Here is a 14,076-nt window from a genome sequence, read left to right as displayed (position 1 = left end):
CGGGGGAAGGTAGAATCACCACTGAATGATTTCCAGTTTGTTGGGACCAGGCTGGCGAAAGAAAATGGCGGTAAGACTCTTGTGGTACAATAGTGAATAATTGCCAGCAGGACTGACTATGAGGCTAGGAAATACAGAGGTAGATGTTTTTTTTTAAAAAAAGGAGGAGAATGATTGATTTTGCAGCCCAGGAGCAGAGGTCCCCGGGACCATCAAGTGAGAAGAACGGAGAGCGGGACCCTACCCAGAAAGGCAGTGATGCCAGGGATGGAGACAGAGATGATGACATGGAGAGATGGAGTCGCTGGGGATGCTGGGACTTAAGGAAGGAGAAGGGCTGTGTGCTGGCGGACGGGGGGAGGGGGGACCAGCCTATGTGGTGTACCCTTTGGGGTTATTTGATGATACATGGAGGGGATTGTAATCATTGCAATAAAACAAAATACAATAGGATGAGTGTAAAGTTGATGTTCTTCCATGTAAATCTCACAATAAAAACTTTTTTTTTAAATGTAGTACGTCACTACATATACATGTGCATAGCATATCTCTGGTCTGTTTATACAGGAGGAAAAGCTACTGTCACTCCCTCTTAATACTGGTAGTTGATGCATCTCTGCAGTATGCCTTTTCTGACATTTGCATCTATCATCTACAAATACTTTTACTAACTCTAACCCAAATTGCTCCTGTTTTTTATTGTCAATTCTCACCAATTAAACAATAAAAGCCAGCAAAGAAGTTGAAGTCAAACTCCCTACATAAAATTTTCCTATAGATTTAATGATCATTCTACATTTCCATTTCTTTTGGAAGGTTGTGATAAGCTCTCACCCACTGGTGAGAAGTGAGGATGGTGAGACTGTCTCTCCTAGTTTGGACATGTTATCAGGAGGGGCTGAGCCCAGAAGAAGGAAATCATGCTTGGTAACTGGAGGATCAAAAAAAAGAGGAAGAACCCCCAAGAAGACGGACTGACACAGTGGCAGCAACAATGGGTTCAAACTAGTAATTGTGAGGATGCCACAAGACTGGTCAGTGTTTCATTCTGCTGTACAAGGAGCCACTATGAGTCAGAATCAACTTGAGGGCACCTAGTGTGGCACTGTGTGTTAAGCGTGGACTACAAAGTTAGTTTGAACTGCAAGATTGGCGGTTCAAGCTCACCAACTGCTCCTTGGAAACCCTGTACAGAGTCACTATGGGTCAGAACTAACCCAATGGCACTTAACAACAACAACACTCACGTCTAAAAAGTACTACAGTGTTACTCAGTGTAAGCAGCTTAACTATGAACCAGTGGCTCTGACTTAAAACAATTTTTACATTTATATTCACTTTGTCATTATTTTTGTCTAATCCAAAAAGATAGATATATTACCAAATACCTTGAGGCAATGAGTTGCTGGCCCTGGGGACTCAGAACCATAGTCTCAGGGTATACTTTGGTCATTTGCAACTTAGGTGAGTAGCAACTGAGATCTTAAAAGCTCATGAATGGCCATCTAAGATGCAACTCCTGGTCTCTCCATGTGCAGATAAAAAAAAAAAAAAAATTAAAAAAGATTGATAAACACTGAAGACACTTGGAATAAATTAGCCAATGGATTAATGAAAGATGTTAATATCAGTCTCAATGACGAGAAGAAGTAGATGATGTTTGTCTACCACTACAATTGCTCTGAAATGGATCACATTAGAAGGTCTTGGATAGAATGGGAGAAAATGTGGAACACGACTCAAAATTATTTTAAAAAAAAACAGACCAGATTTACTGGTCAGAAAGAGACTGGAGGAGCCTAAGACTATGGCCCTCAGCCATCCTTCAGGTCTGGAATTAACTCACTCTTATGGCCCAACTTTCAGCCAAGCAGTAGATAGGCGTATGGGGAGACAACAATAGTAGCATGCTATGCTCACCATGGAATGGTCAAAAGGAAACATCTAAAGACACAGTTCAGAAGGTCTGAGAAGGTAGATGAAATAGAAACAGGACAGAGAGGAAGTGGGATAACTGTTGTTACATGGAGTGGACTGTAATCATTAAGATGAAACAGAGTGTATGATTTGTTGAATATAAAACTGATGATCTACTCTATAAACCTTCATTCAGTTCACAATAAAAACTTTCAAAAAGAAATAAAACACATAAATACTCACTATATTCATTAAAGTGTCTTTTAAAGTCATGTTTAAAGGGTGTTCAATAAACTGACATTTTTTTTTAATATGGATGTTCTAGCTTAGTCACAGCACTAAAGTGTTGTACCTTAAGCAAACCTTGAGTTTCACCTGACTTCAGCATCTCATAGCTACCATGTTGCCATAGTCATTCAGCTTTCTAACAGGGTCTTATCTTTTCACAGTTGGTATCAAAACGTTATATTTTATTATTAAAAGAGCATTGTTGTTGTTGTTATGTGCTGTGGAGTCGATTCTGACTCATAGTGACCCTGTACAGGGTTTCAGAGGCTGTAAATCTTTACGGAAGCAGAAAGCCCCATCTTTCTCCCGCGGAACAGCTGGTAGTTTCAACTGCTGACCTTGCGGTTCACAGCCCGATTCGTAACCACTACGCTACCAGAGCTCCTTGTCAAAACTAATTACAGACTCAATAGTAGATACATAAAGGAATTCATAACCACTCTCCCCAAAACTCTTAAACTGATTCATATTTTACAAGGAAAAGAAGATATAATAATCCCTTAAAAACATAACTGTGCAATAAATGTCAATGCAAGAAAAAGTCAATAAAATGCAAAACTACTTCAGGCCAATGGTATCACATTGTTTATTTAAATTGACAAAAAAGAAATTGTAATTAATTTACACATGGACATGATTTCATTCAGATTAACTTAAATATTTACAGGAAACCATTTATGTTCACAAATCAAAAGGATTACACATTTTATTCACATAACTTTAGAAAACTCAGGTTCAATTTCATGTACCAAGTGTACAATATAAAAGGGTAAGCATTGCCACAAAATCACAGAAACTTTTATTTTTAAAAATATACATATCAAAATGTGAAGCCAATTATTTCTCAATATATCCTCCATCTTAGCCTATAGATGTTTTGAAGGCAGTGTTTCCATCTCCTTCCCCCAAAGAATTTTGCACTCTGAATTTACATCACATCAAAACTCCAGTTGTGGCACTCTCAAGAAACTTAATTGTGTTCCTTTTAATTGTTCCTTGTGTTTTGAGATTAAAAAAGACATCTGAATGGGCCAGATCCTGTATGGGATTGAGATACGTTTCCATACAAAACTCTCATAGGACAGCCCTTGCTGCCCTTAAGAATGTGCAGGTACACTGTCTTGATGGAAAAAAGTTCTTCCATGCAACTTTTCTGGCCTTTTTCTCACCAATGTAATTTTCAAATTTGTTGCAAATTCAAAATTAGTCCCAATGATTACCCTGTGTCCTTTAAGAAACATTTTGTTCTGTAATATATAAGGTCGCAATTTTCAACTGAAATCACCCAGATCATTCTGTATCCAGTCCTCAGCCTGTCTTTATATGTTGTTGTTATGTGCCATGGAGTCGATTCCGATCCATAGCGACCCTGTATAGGGTTTCCGAGGAGCAGCTGGTGAGCTTGAACCGCTGACCTTACAGTTCAAACGGCTTTGCAGTCTGGCGCATTAACCCACAGCACCACACTAGGACTTCTGCTTGTATAGAGCCTCCCCATAATCTGGACTCCTGCTATAGTGCTGTAGGTCAGCACTAGATTGTAAACCAAAAGGTTGGCATTCAAACCCATCAGTTGCTCCTTGGAAGTCCCATTTTGAGTTGAAACTTACTTAACTGCACTTAACAACAACAGTCCCCTATTTTATTTTTCAAAGACTGTTTAAGGGCAAACACACACACACAAACAATGACACAGAAAGATAGGAATCAGAGTTCATATCTAGCCTGCAGAGACTAAATAGATATACTAGCTGGTCCTTTACAGAAAAATTTTCCAACTTCTGTTCTTCAGAATTGTCCAGTGCTTGTCATTGTGCTTATTGATGGTTGAGAGGTAGCCATGATTAGAATCAACTCTAATAGGCATTTTATCATCCTTTTTTAATAAAAAATTTAAAACAGGAGTTTCAGGACATGGTGATGGATTATGTAGATGTACTGACCCTCAGTAACATGGACATGAGAGACCAACTGAAATAAATGTGATGATGATCCTGACAGTTAGGATAGATGGGTATACTGAGTGCTGAATGGAAGAGGTAGCTGAACAGGAGCATCAAGAGAAGAGACAGGTGAAGAATGTCAGTTATGCTGGAGAGGCTCAGCCATCTTGAGCTTTTGAAGGCTACTGTGTATACATTAGCCAGCAAGCACAAGAAATAAGCTAGAGTCCGGCAGTGAGGGAGGGTGGGTCTTTCTTATTTGCCATGCCCTCTTAGCAGCTGGGGGCATAGGCAATCCCCACCCTCCCCCCCATCCAGAGGCCAATAGCACCTCCTCCTGCCTCAGCCTCTACTCTGCTAGGGATCCTGTGCTAAGCATATCACTCCGGCATCTGGAGACATGTGAACCCACTCTGTATTATGCTACACAAACAGCGGAGAACTGTGTAGACACTTCCAGTCTCTTCCAAATTACTAGGAGACAGATTGTGAGTGCCTGAGAACACACCAACATACAATCATCAATTAAATAAAGTACAGCACTACAATGTCTCACAAAAGAATGTCAGCTTATTGGAAGAAATAAGACAGAGTGCCTCAAATTTATGAACAAAATAGTTAGAAAATTATTAGTTAGAACAAAAAGTTAGAAAGGTATTAGAAATTCCTTAAAAGGAGCTTGCTGTTGTTAGGTGCCACTGAGTTGATTCCAACTGCACAACAGAATGAAATAATGCCTGGTCCTTCACCATCCTTACAATACTTGGTGAGCCTGAGCCCATTGCTGCTGCCCCTGTATCAATCCATCTCGTTAGGGGTCTTCCTCTTTTTCACTGACTCTCCTCTTTACCATGCATGATATCCTTCTCCAGACTGGTCCCTCCTGATAATATGGAGATAATATGATAAAAGTCTAAGAGTAACAAAGTCTCACTACCTTGGCTTCCACGGATAATTTTGGTTGTATTTCTTACAAAACAGATTTGTTTGTTCTTCTAGCAGTCCATGGTACTCTTTCCCCCCCCCCCCCCATGGTACTTTTAATATTCTTCTCCAACACCATAACTCAAATGCAGCAAATCTTCTACAGTCTACGTCACTTATTGCCTAACTTTCACATGCATATGAGACTACTGAAAATATCATGGTTTGGGTCAGGTGCACCTTAGTCCTCAAACTAACATCTTTGTTCTTAAATACTTTAAAGAGGTCTTGTGCAGCAGATGTGCCTAATGAAATACATAATTTGATTGCTTAACTGCTACTTCCATGAGTGTTGATGGTGGATCCAAACAAAACGAAGAGTTTCACAACTTCAGTCTTTTCTCCATTTATTATGTTGTTATTTATTTCTTACTCCAGTGGTGAGAATTTCTGTTTTGTTTCATTTTACACTGAGGTGCAACTCAAGAGAAGGTTGTGGTCTTTGATCTTTATCAACAAGTATTTTAAGTCCTGTTCCTTTTCAGCAAGCAAGGTTGTATCATTGGCGTATCACAAGTAGGCTGTCTATCTTTCTTCTGAGTCTGTATTAATCTGGAAGCTCAGCTAAAACAAGTCCACCATAGGTGACCCTGACTGCATTCAAAATTTCAGTAGCATATTTTCCAGAATCACAGCAACATGCAAGATACCACAGTGCAACAAACTGATAGACAAGTGGTGGGATAAGGTATTTAAAGAGTGGTATTTGGGTACCTTCAATGGATTGAGAGTATGATTAAGAAAACTATAGATGAAATCAAGGAAAACAAAGAAACAACTTAAGCAGAGTTCAGGAAAACATTGTTGTTGTTTTTTTAAGGTGTCATCTACTCTATGAACAACAGAATAAAACACTGCCTGGTCCTGTACCAGCTGCACAACTGCTGTTATGTTTAAATCCATTGTTGCTGCCACTGTCAATCTGTGTCATTGGGGATCTTTCTTTTGTCCACTGACTTTCTATTTTCCGAGAAGGAATGATGTCCAAAGATACAGAAGAACTAAATAATGCAATCAACCAACTTGACCTCATAGACATATACAGAGCACTTAACCCGACAACAGCATAAAATACATCCTTCTCCAGTGCACACGGACCATTCTTCAGAACATACCATATGTTAAAACACAAAACAAACCTCAATAAATTTTAAAACATAAAAATCCTACAAAGTATCTTCTCAGATCACAACATTATGAAATTAGATATCAACAATAGGAAGATCAAGGGAAAACAACCAAGATGCATGAAAACTGAATAACGCTGCTTAAAAGCTACTGGGTAATAGAACTAATCAAAAATGAAATTTTTAAAATTCCTTGGAGATAGAAATTGGGCCCTTCGCCTAGGGCCCCGTTTCCTCTGTCTCTTGCAGCCCTTTGTGCAAGTCTGTCTGGGACCTGCATCCCTCACCTCTTGCATCCACCTACACTACGCAGTACACTCTGGTGGGCCCGGAACCCATGGACAAGGCACCAAACTGCACCAGGGTTTCAAGGCCTTAATTGGTTTTGAACCAATGAGGCTGTATTCCCTTACGAAGACTGACAACGCATCGTGTGAAACGTAGAGTTTGTGGACAGATTTATATCGATTTTGTGGGCCTTACAGAGCCCGGGGGCAGAACATCCCCAACCCTAGTGAGAAGCTTGTTGGATTACCTTTGGATGGAAAGTGAAGAGTCACAGAACATAATTTATCTCACATGTTCCGTTTGCTTCACAGAATTCTGTCCCTCACACACTCGCTTAAAAGAAACTGCCCAGAATTATGAGAGGGACAGAACGCAGGAGTCTGCGTGCATTATGCCACTATGAACTCTCATAATTCTGGTCAGTTTTCAACCAGAGTTCATAGTGGCATAATGCATGCAGACTCCTGCGAGGTCCCCTAAGTTCTTAGAGGCCGATTTTGCCTTTTGAATCAGAAAGTTGCAAAGTTCACTAAAGAATGGCCCTTGTAGATAAGCACAAAGTCAAGGGGCAGCGATCGGACAGAATTTGCGAAGGTATCCGTCCCCAGATCATGAATGGCCCCTTGCAACCCTGCCCCCTGGTGGCACTCTTCAACAGCTGGGACTGCACTGTGGAGATGCTCATCCTGAAGGACCTGGCCATGGTGGCTTTCTGTGACACCCAGCAACTCAGGAGATCCACGAGAAAGTGTTAAACGAAGCTGTGGGTGCCATGATGTATCACACCATCACCTTCACCAGGGAAGACTTGAAGAAGTTCAAAGCCTTGAGAGTGATTGTGTGGACAGGCAGCAGCTACGACAATGTGGACATAAAGGCTGCTGGTGAGCTGGGAATCGCCATGTGCAACATCCCGTCTGCAGCCGTGGAGGAAACTGCTGACTCTACCATCTGCCACATCCTTAACATGTAGCTGTACCAGGCACTTTAGGATGACACGCAGGTCCAGAGCATTGAACAGATCTGGGAGTTTGCCTTGGGGGCCGCCTGCATCCGCGGGGAGATGCTGGGCCTCATTGGCTTTGGTCACAAGGGACAGGTGGTCACTGTTCGAGTCAAGGCCTTCAGATTCAGCATCATCTTTTATGGTTCCTACTTGCAGGATAGGATCAGGCGGTCCCTGGGCATCCAGAGGACCTACACGCTGCAGGGCCTGATGTACCAGAATGACTGTGTGTTCCTCCTCTGCAGTCTCAAAGAGCATAATCACCACCTCATCAATGACTTTAGTATCAAGCAGATGAGGCAACGAGCATTCCTGGTGAATGCAGCCCGTGGTGGGTTGGTAGATGAGAAAGCCTTAGCCTTAGCCCAAGCCCTCAAGGAAGAGAGGATACGAGGGGCAGCCCTGGATGTGCATGAATCTGAGCCTTTCAGCTTTGCTCAAGGCCCACTGAAAGATGCCCCGAATTTCATCTGCACGTCCCACATGGCCTGGTATAGTGATCAAGCTTCACTAGGTATGTGGGAAGGCCACTGCCACCAAAGATCCTCAGGGCCATTACAGGTCACATTCCAAAAAGCCTAAGAAACTGTGTGAACAAGGAATTCTTTATCACAACAGCTCCCTGGTCAGTAATAGATCAGCAAGCAATTTATCCAGAGCCCAACAGTATCCAACCAGAGTCACCTACAGGTATCCAAGAGGTATTGTGGGCATGGCTCCAGGAGGACTTCCTGCTGCCATGGAAAGCATCATCCCTGGAGGCATCCCCGTGACTCATAACCTCCACACAGCGGCAAACCCTACCCAAGCCCCTTTTCCCAACCAGCCCACAAAACGTAAGGGCAATCATTAGCACCCCAACCCAAAAGAGCAATAGCAGAGGATGCCAAGGGGAGTCATTCATGAAAACCTAGGACCAAGAAACAGTAAGTAATAGAGACCTTCGCGGAAAGGGATTGGACTGTCGTCCTCACTGATTCTGGACCTGAGGCATGCTAACCTACACCAGAGCTGGAAGCCAAGAAGTGGGAGACACCACTTCCTGTGCTTGCGTGGAAAGACTTTGGTGTGATATGTTAACGACCAACTTCTGTTAGTGTGTGTTCAGTTTCTCATCTTCATCCAATCACCAAGAATAAATAGCTCTTTTTTCCTTTCTCAGTCCCTTGGGCACAGCAGGTCCAGAGCACCTTGCTCTAGAATATTGCATCAAGAGTTCCCAACATCAAAATATGAAAAGAGGAGATCCCCTACCACCACCATCCCATGACATTAGTCCCTTTGGTCCCTGGGGGCTGCTGGCCTCTTTTGCTAATAGGAACATTAAACTCCAGTGCCACAACGGTGAACCCAGACTGAAGTCAGCAACCCTGGACTGTGTCAGTAATACCCTCTAATGAAAAAAAAAAAAAAAGAAGAAGAAGAAGAAGAGTATTGAATTTCACAAGTTGTTTGTACTCAAATATATTTTCTCAGTTTCAGATCCTCAGCTATTTTATTGAGTGGAAAGTCTTGAACTGAAAGGGTTCAAGAATAATGTTGCATTTCCTTATGTCTCAGAAAACCCTTTTTATGGTACCTTAGATTGTCTATGAACAAGCCCATTTTTTTTAGACATTTATAAAAGTCTTCTTTTCTTCATGTGAATTTTATACAAGAATACTTCAGATGTGTTATTAGATGTGACTGATTTCAACAAATCCTATTAGATTTGTATCCACTAACTACATGTTATATTCATAGTCTTTTGTGAATCATCACCTTTTTATCTTAAAAGATGGCCTATTTTGAGCCTTTGTACAGGCACATTTCTGTTTTTGTGACAAAACAAAATAAAAAAACCTTTCAAGCTGTCCCAACAGAAAGATTTCTGGCTATCGGAAGTACATTTTGTTTTAGTGTAAGCCACTGTTACTGCGTTTGTTTATTGTAAAAGTGGACATTTAATGTTCAGTGCAGTTTTCAATAAAAAGGGAATATAAAAAAAATTCCTTGGAGCAAATGAGAACAAACACATTACATACTAAAACCTTTGGGACACAGCAAAAGCAACACTCAGGAGGCAATTTATGCATGCACACATCCAAAAGGAGCAAAAAACCCCAAAATCAACACCTTAAACCAACATCTCCAACAGTTAGAAGAGCAGCAAAGTAAGCCTATAGCAACCAGAAGAAAAGAAATAATAAAGGTTAAAGTAGAAATAAATAAAATAGAAAACAGAAAAGCAACTGAAAGAGTCAAAAAGTTGGTTCTTTGAAAGAATTAATAAAGTTGAAAAACCACTGAAAAATTGAAGAAAAGAAGTAAATACATATGATGTGAATAAGAAATTATATGGGTGACAGCACAATACAGCCAAAAGTAGTAAAAAAATATAAGAGAATACTACAAAGAATTGTACTCCTAGAAACTTAAAAATCTAGAAGAAATGGACAAATTTCTAGAAACACATGGCCTACATAAAGTAACACAGACTAAAGTAGAAAAGCTGAACAGACCTAAAGCAAAATAAGAAATGGATTAAGTCATTAAAAAACTCCCAACAAAAAAATACGTGGCCTGGAAATACAGAGCAGCTATGGATTCTAGGCCCATGGACTGAATGAAGCTTTGTGCCTACGGGCTGGAGACTGGACACTTACATGTGCATCAAATGTTTCTGTTTTGTTCATTCATGAAATACAAGAGGAAAATGGGGCCAGTGCATTTTCGGTTGTTCACGTTTTAGTTCTATTATGTCAGGCGCAAATATGATGCAACTTTATATGAGAATAGTTAGCTCTACTCTTAGGTACATCATGAGGATATAAGATATAAGATATACGTTATGAGAATATAAGAAGACTAAATAAAGATGAGACCAAGTAAGTATAAAGAGAAAAGAGGAGGATTTGTGAGAAATTCTCAAGATGGTCCATCTTCAGGAATAAAGGGCTCATGAAATTGCTAGACCAGGCATATGCAACCAGGATGAACTGGAGGAAGATAGAGAATAAATCTGTTTTAGGACTAGGAACTTTAAATAAGAATATAATCATTAAGACCATGAGGGACATTCAGGCTAGATTGTGGAACTGGAGGAGGGGCTTTTTTGAGACAGAAGAATAAAACTGTTTGCAGACCAGCCATGCAGTGCATCTGCCTGTGTCCACTGGGTTGGGTGCTCAATTTTGCAACAACGAATAAAGAAAACCTCTCACTTAAAAAAAGAATAATACGTCTGGACCCAAATGGTTTTACTGGAGAATTCTACCATTGAGAGATGAGCTAACATGAATTCTATCTAATTCTTTCCAGAATTTAGAAAAGAAAGGAAAATCCAAAATTCATTGTAGGAAAGAAGCATAAACCTCATACCAAAACCAGGCAACACCATCACTAAAAAAGAAATTATAAAATAAAATCTCTCATAAACACAGATTCAAAATTTCTCAACAAAATCTTAGCAAATAGAATCCAACAATATATCAAAAGAAAATAATACATCATGACCAAGTGGGATACATACCAAGTATCCAGGGATGGTTCAATGTTAGAAAAATAATCAACATAATCCACCACATAAATAAAACAGAGGGAAAAAAATCATACGATCACTCAATAAAGAAAAGGCATTTGAAAAAAATCCAACATCCATTCCTGATAAAAAATACAGAACAAAATATGAACAGAAGGGAAATTTTCAACATAATTAAGGGCATATATGCAACCAACAGCCAACATCACTTGCAATGGAGAGAAACTGAAGTCATTCTCCTTGCATGCAGAAACCAGACAAGGATGCCTTTTATCACAACTCCCATTCAATATTATGCTGTAAGTCAGAGATATAAGACAAGAAATATTGTACTATAAGCCAGAGCTATAAGACAAGAAAAGAAAATTAATGGCATCCAAATTGACAACTAGTAAAAGAAGTAGTAAAAGTCTCTGTATTTGCAGATTGACATGATTCTATACTTAGAAAATTCTTGTAACTCATTGAAAGATTCAGCAAAGTGGCAGGGTAAAAGATCAACATACAAAAATCAGTTGGATTCCTTTATGCAAATAAAGACAGCTCTGGGCTGCCCCCAGCACTGCCAGCCTGTGGGTGCAATGAGCCAAGTACGGAGGATGACAAGGACAACGACTAAGAAGAGGAGGATGAGCTGGTGGGGATAGTGAACTACAGGGTCCTCACATGTTGACCTGGATAACATGTGGATGAGGGTGCAGAGGGGTGTCTGGGAAAATGATGGACTGGACAGACACACTGCATGAATCCTCTACAACAAAGATATGAGAGCCAGCCTGCCAGCCACTCCTCAAGAGAAAGCTTTAAAAGTCATAGCACCAAGTGAGCTATAATGGCCCCAAGTGAAGTATGACCCAGAAGACACCCTGATATCCATGCAAAATAATAATTATGGAAGCATACTCAAATCTTTTCCTCAAGATAGAGACTCCATCCCAGTGAAAGGCTTGGAATGGGAGGTAGAAAAGGGATGTGCTAATGTTACTTTGAAACTGTAAATTATATAATTGTTCAAATAGAAATGAAAAGAAACAATCTATGATGGTTAGCGGGGAGTAGAGGAGGGAAGGGAAAATTCATGCACTAGAGAGCAGACACATGTTGATAAGGGTGACAGGGCAGACAATATAAATGAGAGGGAGGTTAGCAAAGGAAAAACAAAGGTAACAGGAGACACTACCGGAAGGAATGTAATAGTTACTTGAATAAAGGCACATACTGTTAACTGCTGGTACATGGAGGAGACTGAAAACCTGTGTTGAAACAAAGTAAATGATTTGCTCAATGTAAAACTGATGACCTGCTTTGTAAATCTTCACTCAATTCACAATTAAATTTTTATTTGCATGCGGTACTGATACTGCCTAATGATTTCTGCATTATGTTGGGTCAACTCTCTATGGAATGGGCACAAATATGGATCTCTTCCAGTCAATTGGCCAGTTAAATATCTTCAAAATTTTTGGCATAGATGAGTGACTGCCTCCAGTGATGTATACTGAAAGAATTTAATTCCTGGTGCCTTGTTCTTTGCCTTCAATGCACCTTGGACTTCTTCCTTCATTATCATTGGCTCTTGATCATATGCTACCTCAAGAAATGTTTGAACACTGACCAGTTCTTTTTGGTACAGTGACTCTGTATATTCCTTCAATCTTCCTTTGATGCTTCCTACAATATTCAATATTTTGCCCAGAGAGCACTTTAATATTTCAAGCCAAGGCTTGATTTTTTTTTTTTTTTTGCTCTCTCAGCTTGAGAAATGCTGAGCATGTCCTTCCCTTTTAGTTTTCTAACTCCAGGTGTTTCCACATTTCAATATAATATTTGACTTTGTCTTCTTGAGATGACCTTTGAAATTTTCTGTTCAGCTACTTTACCTCCTCATTCTTCCATTTGCTTTAGCATGTCTACACTGGAGAGCAAGATTCAGTGGCTCTTGTGACATCCATTTTGGTCTCTTCTTTCTTCTTTTTTTTTCTTTCATTTTCACAATTATTGCCTTTGATTATCAGTATCTTTATCACTTCTAATTTTATCGTTGGGGTTGGAAACATTACATATAAACAAATGTATTTTAATACACTAATACATAAAATGCACAAATCATAAAAATATACTTCGCTTATGGAAGGTTTTGGATCATCTGGATTATCCCTGGGAATGGAGATGGTATTTCTAGTCAGAAAATTAGAGTTCTTTGTATGGTTCTTTACTTTTTTTTTCATATATTTCTTTTCTTTTCTTTTTAATGCTTTATTGTGAATTATGTGATAGTTTACATGGGAGAACATTAGCTTTACATTCATCCTATTGTATATCGTTACATTGCCATGGTTACAATCCCCTCAATGTATCATCAACCAACCAAAGGGTGTACCTGCAAGCCTGCCCCCCAGTCATCAGCACACAGCCTCTCTTCCTCGCTAGGTCAAGAGTTCCCAGCTGCTCCATCTCTCCATGTCATCATCTCTGCCTCCAACTCCTATGTCACTGTTTCTCTAAGTAGGGTCCTGCACTCTGCTCTTCTCCCTTGATGGTCCCAAGGGACCTCTGCTCCTAGACTCCAAAGTCAACCACTCCCCTCCTTTTGCTACAAAATGTCTACCTTTACATTTCAAACCCTCACAGTAAATCTTGATAGTAATTATTTACTATTGTACTATATGAGTGCTATCCACATCTCCTTTCATCCGCCCCACCCAGACAGATTGGCTACCACTCAGTTGATAATCTACTTTCCTCTGTGCCCTCTGGATCTAGGCTCCCTCTTGAAAACTTGTAAGCCAGTCACTTCTTGCCTTTGTAGCCCCCTCCTCACCTCCATTGTGGGTAGCCAAACCGCCACCACTCGTCTGTCTGTCGTGCTGTGGTGGATTGAGTTGCTGTGATTCTGAGGGCTATACCACCGGTGTTTTGGATAACCAGCAGGGTCACCCATGGTGGAAAGGTTTCAGATGAGCTACAAAACAAAGACAGACTAGGAAGAAAGAGTGACAAACT

The 14,076-nt window shown here is 40.2% G+C and overlaps 1 protein-coding gene and 1 pseudogene across 1 annotated transcript in view; one reads left to right on the top strand and one right to left on the bottom strand.

Moving 5' to 3' along the window:
- CNTNAP3 (contactin associated protein-like 3) overlaps positions 1-14,076 on the bottom strand; it is a 243,023-nt gene that overhangs the window by 219,261 nt on the left and 9,686 nt on the right. The gene's annotated exons all lie outside the window — the stretch shown is intronic.
- LOC102842857 lies at positions 7,084-8,406 on the top strand (annotated as a pseudogene).

The sequence above is a fragment of the Chrysochloris asiatica genome, unplaced genomic scaffold (genome assembly GCF_000296735.1).
Source record: "Chrysochloris asiatica unplaced genomic scaffold, ChrAsi1.0 scaffold00506, whole genome shotgun sequence".
Lineage (NCBI taxonomy): Eukaryota > Metazoa > Chordata > Mammalia > Afrosoricida > Chrysochloridae > Chrysochloris > Chrysochloris asiatica.
This window is presented reverse-complemented; position numbering and strand designations above follow the sequence as displayed.